At 41.9% G+C, this 8,976-nt stretch overlaps 1 protein-coding gene and 1 long non-coding RNA gene across 2 annotated transcripts in view; one reads left to right on the top strand and one right to left on the bottom strand.

Moving 5' to 3' along the window:
* LOC127004492 (uncharacterized) overlaps positions 1-5,569 on the bottom strand; it is a 109,694-nt gene extending 104,125 nt beyond the window's left edge. The window contains exons 1-2 of the long non-coding RNA XR_007757851.1: positions 5,258-5,569; positions 1,540-1,629 (exon numbers count right to left, since the gene is read on the bottom strand). This is a non-coding gene — a long non-coding RNA (uncharacterized LOC127004492). The remainder of the gene's footprint in view (positions 1-1,539; positions 1,630-5,257) is intronic.
* A 272-nt stretch (positions 5,570-5,841) lies between these two features.
* LOC127004491 (serine/threonine-protein phosphatase alpha-2 isoform-like) overlaps positions 5,842-8,976 on the top strand; it is a 99,385-nt gene continuing 96,250 nt past the window's right edge. The window contains exon 1 of the mRNA XM_050872267.1: positions 5,842-5,996. The gene's annotated coding sequence lies outside the window, so the exon portion shown is untranslated. The remainder of the gene's footprint in view (positions 5,997-8,976) is intronic.

The following is an 8,976-nucleotide window of genomic DNA, read 5'->3' as shown; positions in this document are numbered from 1 at the left end:
AATTTTTATATTTTTTTAAGAAAAAAATCATGATTTTTTCCAACCCTGTTTTAAACGAGCTCTAAGATGACGATGATGATGATGGTGATGAAGATGATGGTAATATTAATAATAATAATAATAATAATAATAATAATAATAATAATAATAATAATAATAATAATAATAATAATAATAATAATAATAATAATTATAATCACTATCAGAGTTATTATTAGTTTTTGGAGCAGTAAGTTAGGAACAAATCATGCAAGCTAGTTCTTTTCAGTTTGCGGCGGCTCTGACTAGGTTGATCTCACAAAGTAAAATGCAAGGTAGTAGACATAAATATAAAAAAAAGTTTAGATACTTTACGATGCTGAGATACAGCATAGCTGTGCCATTACAAATGAGCATACTACAAATTTCTTGATGTTTACTGATATATTTTATACCGGTCAGAAAATCGAAAGTAAATTGAATTTTAAATATCAGTTATATAGCGTACTTTTTGGATATAAGATAGCTTATTTGCCATAATTCTTAGACTTTGATCAGTTCTCTAAAAATATATGGTTTGATTTAGTTAGTTATGCAAGGTTATAGATTTTAGTGATATGCCTAATTAATTCCTTGATTAGCTAAAAACTGGGTGAAAATGGGATAAAATATTTCAAAGATATAGCCAGCTTGTGACATGATTTGTAAATATTTTCAGAAAAAAATATAACTTATGTGACTGATCAACTTGTTCCTCATCCTACATGAATTCAGTCATGGCACACATTACTATAGGCTAAGCGTAACGTCGAGGATAGGACTCATCATAGGAGTGAAACAAAAACAAAAAGGCAGATCACAACTCAGCGGCGCGTGTTACGGGACGCCGGGGTTGTGCCAGGCCCCGGTTGAACACTTAACCTGCGGGTGGCGATTACATGGCGGGAGGTTCCGTGTGCGTATATGTGTGTGTGTGTGTGTGTGTGTGTGTGTGTGTGTGTGCACAAATGCGTTTGTAAATAGTTCATACACGCAAAACCACAAGCATCTATAACACCGCACCTGCGAGCGATTCATGTATAATTAATTCAGCTCTTAGTCTTTGGTTGGCCGAAACGAGGCTCAAGAGCAGAGAACCGAACAAAATAATAATATCGATAACAAATGACAATAAAGGGTGTGTATGATGTGAGAGAGAGAGAGAGAGAGAGAGAGAGAGAGAGAGAGAGAGAGAGCGGGGAGGGGGGGGGGGAGACAAGTGTGTGTCCCTGCAATGAAGGGGAAAAACCAACACCAACTTCTCGTACTTTTTCTGTCCAAAGTTTCGGTCAAAAAAAAGAAGGGAAAAAATCAAACAGAAGTTTTAATAAAGGGGAAGGAAATGTCAGACTCCACTTTAGGGGCAGAGTTTTGGAAGAAATGGAGACTAAAAAAAGGGGCAGATGAGCAGTGCCCTTACGAATATATTCAGATGGAAAAAAAGGGGAGGGAAAGCAACCATAATTTGAAGGGGACAAAAAATACATAAAAACTAGAAAACTAAGTGGATTAGTCACTCACCCTTCCAGCATTTGGCAACAGCTCCACGGGGCACCTTCTTCCCCTCCTCTCCGATCCTCTTCCTCCTCTTCCTCGCCCTGTCACTTTCACCTGATAGAATGGTATTCGTGCAAATGGGAGATGATTGCAACGGATTCTTTGTGTGTCTGTGTGTGTGTGTGTGTGTGTGTGTGTGAGAGAGAGAGAGAGAGAGAGAGAGAGAGAGAGCCGCCCAGATTGTTAAATTTTCCCTTCGGCTCACGGGACCTTTCGTCACAAGAGTCGTGCTTCGGCTCCGACAGGCCCCTTTAGAGCGCGGGGGAAGGGGCGAAAGGAATTTTATGCACGTTAATTAGAACAAGTTAAGAATTAACTAATGAGCAGCGCAGAAACCGTCACCCAGGTAATGATGCCAAGTCTACGAGTCCATCTCTGAAGGATTATCCCCGCCAGCTCTCGTGGAACCACTATAGTGCGTTGACAAAAATGGAGAATGATTAATACTCAGTATGGAGAAAGAATAGTCTGCGCTCAACGGTACGGGGAGAATGAGAAAACGTGTTGTGTGAAAGGGGTTACTTTGGTAGTGAGTGGGTTTTTCAAGGGTTACTGTGATTTGAGTAATAACGGTCACTATATTGCAAGGTCTTAAGTTAAGCGTTCTGTAGCGTAACTGTATAATCAGCAAAAAGAAGGTCAGTGTCCCTGGTATAGATGGTATGCATTGATATAGGCTACACTCGACTTTTTTACTTGTTCACATAATAATAATAGCCTAGTTTTTTTAATGCAAAATGATAGAATAGTATTCCTAAATGCTAAATAATAGCCTGGTTTTACTTACTGTAAAATTATAAGCTAGTGCACAAAGTAAACTTATAATGTATTTCACTAGACTACTTCATTGGCTTATTAGCAGGTTATTATTTATTTATTTAGTTTTTCCATTAAAGTAAATGGTAAGTTTTCATCATTACTTTTATTTACCTGACAAATACTTAATCTGGACAAAGAAGGTAAGTGATGGATTATAAGAGAAACAAGGAGCTAATATAGAAATCAAATTAAACCTAATGGAGATCTTGATTTACTAGGCTACAAGATGAAAAAAGAAATATAAAATAGTAATACTAGTACATGCAATCATGTATAATAATATCAAAATAATAATGATGATGATGATAATAATAATAATAATAATAATAATAATAATAATAATAATAATAATAATAGTAATAATAATAATAATAATAATAATAATAATAATAATAATAATAATAATAATAATAATAATAATAATAATGTTAGTGGACAGTTTGAAAAATGTGGATAGAAAAATGGAGAAAATAGTTTTAGTGAGTGAGGCATTGCGGACGCCGCTCGTGACGTCATCAATCCCAGGCGTAGCCTTTCTATATAGAGACGGCTTTGCCAGTGCCCATCCACTGGCTGGGCTGATAAGGCACAGATGAAAAGAGATTGTCCAGTATCTATTCGTCTCCACTCCACTCGAAATTGAGCCACACCGGGGCCTCTTGGTTGTGAACTTATCACGCCAATCAATGCACAGTGTAAGTGTGTGTGGGTGTGGGTGGGTGTGGGTGTGTACAATTCACCATGGTCTGATCATGCCCTGAACTCACGATCCCTAAATGACTCATGGAGCTCTGGTGACGGATCTTAGAAAAAGGCCTCACAGCCACGTACACCCGGGAGGCCCACACACACAACCTGGAGGAGGGACACAACCCCAGACAGGGGACACGGATCAAGGGAGACTGCCTATTCGTCTCCACTCTGTCCAGGAAACGAACAAAAAAATTCCTTGATTGAACAATACAGGTACAATGCAGGTAATATGCGAGGTGACGTGCAATCGGGGTTGTAGCGGCACTGGCACCGTCAGGCCTACGCAGGAAAAATGGTCGCATGTTCGCTTCACACAACCATTATCAATGCCTTCCTTATTCCTCGCTTTCCACGCCAGCCAGCCAGCTAGAGTCCTATTACATGGCTCGAGAAAATATGCCCCTCACTACCCATTTATAACGTATGGAGACTGTATTAAAAGTAGCAAGTTGTAGTAGAAAGTAGTAGTAGTTTTAGTAGTACTACTAGTAGTAGTAGTAGTACCAATAATAATAATAATAATAATAATAATAATAATAATAATAATAGTAATAATAATAAATCCTACAAAGCCACTTCCACCTCGCAGCAGAACAGCACTTAAAGGCGGTGTCACACTAGCACTTTTTCCGTCAACTTTTTCCGTCGTTTTTCTGAAAATCGTCGATATCTTGGCTGCGGCCTGTCACACACAAACGGTGTTTCGTCTGAAACTTTCCGTCGGCACAGACCAAGGAATGTAAACAAACATGGAGTCCACGCTGCGGCAAAGATACGCTGCTCTGAACCTAATACTGTATATTGTGAGACTTAGACGAGCTAAACAAGCCAAAAAGCGTGCATGGATGCGCTCATGGTTGGCTCGTCGGGAAAGAGAAAGTGTGTACCGCAGGCTGTTAATAGAGCTGAGTTTAGAGGATCATGAGACTCTGAAGAATTGGATCAGGTTGGACAAGAGCCAGTACCACAGACTTCTGGAGTTAGTGACACCTCTTATTGCCAGAAGTGACACCAGGATGAGGAAGGCTGTCACCGCAGGAGAGCGTTTTAGACAGGTTGAAGCCACGCGGAAAGTCTCGGTATTGGTCTTGGAAATGTAAACAAAGGCGGAAATTTGCAGGCGGAAACGATCCTGATTTTTTTTTTTTTTTTTTTTTTTTTTTTTTTTTTTACGTTGTTGCCTATTGCGCCGGTAGGCATCTTCCCGGTGGGGCCTGATAGTCGGCCCAAGGCTTCTTCCAGGTAGGGCCTGATGGTCGGCCCAGCCCGTTCTGGCGCAGGCGAGTGACAAATTCATGCGATAAGTTCATGCGGACCGATGAAAAATCGACGGAAATCGCATTAATCGACGGAAAAAGTGCTAGTGTGACACCGCCTTAACATTTTGGATTCGCGGCAGCGAAGACACAAAGCCTGTTACAGATGTCTCCTTTGCCTTCCCGCAAACACTCAGGCGAGGTTTAATTAGCAACACTAATCTGCCTTTATATTCCCATTAAAGCATTTCACACCAAACTCTCCGCCGAGACAGGCCGTAATGTGGCGGAACCTAACTTGTGGCATCTTGCGGCCAAAACTTCGAATCAAGTTATGAATTAATGTGTAGCTTCGGTGGGGGGAGCGGTAATGGCGAGGGTGGTCGGGGGAGAGGGGGAGAATGGGGGGGTGGGAAGTAAGGCGTTGTGGAGGTTGTCGGAGGAGAACGTGGGGAGGTGGTGTTAATGGAGTCGATTTGGATGGTGCAAAGAAGTGTGAGGGCTAGTGGGGTCGCGGAAGGGTGTACACTGAACAGGGGGAGGCTGGGGCATGATGCTTGGTGGTACATGGGGATACGTGGTTGCTGTTAAAGGGGGGGGGGGGGGGGGGAATGTGGGCTGAAACACGTGATAGTGCCAGCAAGGTACAAAAGTGAAGATGGCTGGCGGAGGCAGTGGAGGACTGGAGGATATCATGGATTAACTTCCATCCAGGAGAGGGGTGACTGTGACAGGTGATGCCCAGCATATGAACACTTAAGATACGTAGTCTATAGAGCTGTTAAGCGTAGTGATCCTAGTGACACATGGTCATGAAAACATGAAACACAAACATCAAATTGTGCTCACATTACCTATGTAACGGGGATGTTGAAGTTGCTCGCGCACAGACGCGTGGCAGCCCCAAGCCCCGGGGTTGATTTTCCTTCCTAAAAAGATCACAGCAAACAACGTAAATCGTAATAGAAGTCCCAGAGTTCCGACCGCGCTCCACCTCACGGGAAAAGCTGCCGCCGCGCAAAGCAGTACCTTCCGCACACAGGGAACGAACACAAACCGCGTTGCTGTCCCTGGCATTGCAATACTGACAATTCATATATCTTTAGTGCATCAGAGTTCGTAAGACAAATTCTATACCCTTAGTATAAAGTTATTGCGTGATCAGCTGCCCTTTAGGAATGAGCCGGGCAGTTGCCATGGCAACGCGCATGTCAGGTTCCTATTGTAAAAATTATGATGTATTATTTCTTGACAAAGATGGGTTGCCCTTTGGAAGTAAGAGGTTAGCAGTGATGCTTTATAATCGCAGCCGGACTTGCATACACTCTAAAGTATCGAGATAACATTCACAGTTGAATCAATTCATTTATGACAAATTTCCTGACCAGACTGTAGACACTCGGCCCAGCTGACAGTCAGCGTGCGCCGCGCGGGCTTGCGGGGGTGGAAGGTGGCAAGGCGGGTGGAAAGTACCTGTTGACTGTTGATTGCCTCGTTTACGATGCAGTGTGCAGGTTGAACGCTGTGTAGGCGACGAAGAACAATCCCAGGATCCCCGTGTTTGTGCACTGGTGATCCTGAGGAGAAACACAGGTAAGCAGTAGTTCGTCACAGCACGGATGTCTGGCACTTCTGTGCTCCGTGGTGTACATGGGCGTTAGTTATTTGAATGTCTGGGCGACGCGAGTAGTTGTAACTAAATTAATGGGTGTATTTGTGTGGGTGTTATGAGTGACGGGTTTGCTTAGCAGCTATGTTTAGTATCTCGCCAGTTCGAAGGATAAATGATTATCCGTTATTGCTACTCGTCATACGTACGTGCGGAGGCTGGTATTTGGGTACCTCAAATCAGTAATAGATTTGATGGGTTTACCACCGCACCACACTAGCATCCCTACCACCTATGTGACGTCAACTGCCGGCACAGGCTGCTAAAAGTAAGGCATTCTCGATTGTTTTGTCATTTGTTGCACATGAGTATCTGCCACATATTCCCGTGTGTAATTTTCCTTTTACTCATCAAGTCTTCTACATGTGACCCCCGCCTTCACCAAGCCAGCCTCATTCATTGGTAAGTGTTAATTTGCCGGTGTACATAGTCTTGCATGCCTCTAGGGCCCAAATCGTCTGGGACGTACAAATACACGTATGGGTGTGTGCCATTGTCGTTTTTCGGCAGAATTATTTATTATATTTTCGTTTGATTTGGTCATTCGAAACTCGTAAAAAACAAGCTCGTAATATAAGCACGTGCATCTGACAGCCTTCAAAATGTATCTTCGTGTGTCGCCTGTTGTCACTTCAGAATACAGGAACATAGACTCGTTGGATGTTAGGGTACGTGCGCATATTGTTCCGTTATACGCACTTTTATCCACCTGAAGAGAAAGAAAATGAGTCCTTGGAGAATATACGAACACGCCTCTCTCGTGTTGTCCCGCACTTATTGGTGCCCGTGAATTTGCATTATTCAAGTTACCGTGTTGATTTTCCGCCTCAGGAGTCGTTTCCCTTTTGCTGCCCCCCACGACTTTGGTCCTTGATGCGTATGTGTGTGTGTGTGTGTGTGTGAGAGAGAGAGAGAGAGAGAGAGAGAGAGAGAGAGAGAGAGAGAGAGAGAGAAACTCGCACGTTAATATAACAAACAGGGGAGGGATGACACACACACACACACACACACACAGTGCCGCCAAACCACGCGTGCAACACACGAAATAAATAAAAATGAACGCCCAAAAATTTTTACCCGTAATTTGAGCAGATAATTCAGCCCCGCCAGCCTCCTGACCTCAATACCATTTTTATATAGAATTGTGATGAACGATGTCAAGCCATTTCGCAATGTGTGATGATTTGGTAATGTAGAATTTGGAAATGTTGGGGATGCTGGGGAAGAGAGAGAGAGAGAGAGAGTATAATGTATATCCGTCCTATTCCCGCGATAATCACAACTGCTTAGTTTATTATATATTCATCTCATTTTATTTATTTTTGGGATAGCTTCGTCTTTGATGGAGAGAAAATGTCCACACAATCTCAAGGTAAACAAAATTCGATAATATATTAGCAGTGCGTTGGTAATAAATAGCTTAGGCTGCGTGTTCAACTTTTCAAGATTTTTTTTTCTTATTTATCATAAAGTGAAACAATTTAAACAGTTTTTTGGTATATTTTATGTCATTAATTGGACTATGTAGTAGCTATATTTAATTGGATTTTTTAAAATTTTTAATTCTGAATTTTCTAGTCTTTAACAATATCCCGATTTTTGCTGTGATATTTTTTGCATGAAAGTTTTGTTCCTGTCAGAAATGTGTTTTGAGAGGAAGATAAAAATATAGTAAGTATATTAACATGACTGATTGTGCTGGTGTAAATATTTTGGTGCCGGGAAGAAGAATATTAGCCGATTGCATTTATTCCCTTGTCAAAAATTACGGTTGCATTTTTGTTTGCTGATAATGTGTGGGGATGGTTTTGTGAAGAGATAATTTTGTTCAGGAACCAAAGGGAAGACGGTACCGTGTGTGTGAGAGAGAGAGAGAGAGAGAGAGAGAGAGAGAGAGAGAGAGAGAGAGAGAGAGAGAATTGGGGGGGGGGACTTATACAACTGCTGAATAGTTGTTAACTGGGGTAGATCATAGGGGAGGAGGGGCGGCTTGATAGAGAAATGCCAAAGTAGTGTTAGAGAAGGTCTGTAGTTAGTGTAGTGGATGAGTAGCTATTGGATCTGTGGAGGTGGTACAACTTCCAAGTGGCGAAAGGAAGACAGGATGTAGGGTTGTGCAGGAAGTGCATTAGTAAGCAACGAGCAAGGAGTCCAGAGAAACCTTGTCAACGAGTGTGGGAGTGAACCACGTGCTGGCATCGTCGTCAATCTGCTATGGTTGATTTGCATTATTTTTTTTTTCGAGAACCCTTGGGAGACCTCATTCACTACATGCAGCTTCATTATTTGCAATAGCTTGAGTCCACCCGTATATTGTAGCTTAAGTAAAATAACGAGAGTAACGAGCATCTATTAATTCACCATTTTAATATATTACAATTATGCAACGACAATAAATCCTTACCTACGCAGTTCAAGATGAAAAGTAGTTGGACTAAACAACCTCAATATTCGAATCATTTCATATCTATGTAAAACTCTTGACCCTTTAATTATTATTTGAGTACCTTTCTAGTGTAATGGCGAGTAATATATTTCTCATTCGGTGTCACGTTATGCACACCTGTACTCCTAGACTGATCGAATTTGATGGTGCAAAATAACGCGATCGATCCACTTAGCAAGAGCAACCTTAACCACTCATCAGCACTGCTTCGATCCGGCTCGAGTGGTTATCAGCTGGTTTATCTTCCGGCTCGGGTTGTGTGTGCGTGTTTTGTTATACGCGTTTGATGTTGTTTTGAAGGTAGACTGTCTTCGAGATTTTAACGTCCGTGTGGTGCGCAGTAGTCTCTCTCTCTCTCTCTCTCTCTCTCTCTCTCTCTCTCTCTCTCTTGAAATGAACTAGGAGTTATATTTTATTATATTTTTCTTAATTGCTTATCTCCCATGACTAGAGTCTGC

The sequence above is a fragment of the Eriocheir sinensis genome, chromosome 28 (assembly GCF_024679095.1).
Source record: "Eriocheir sinensis breed Jianghai 21 chromosome 28, ASM2467909v1, whole genome shotgun sequence".
Classification (NCBI taxonomy): Eukaryota; Metazoa; Arthropoda; class Malacostraca; order Decapoda; family Varunidae; genus Eriocheir; species Eriocheir sinensis.
The sequence above is the reverse complement of the archived record's forward strand: the minus strand, read 5'-3'. Positions and strand labels throughout refer to the sequence as shown.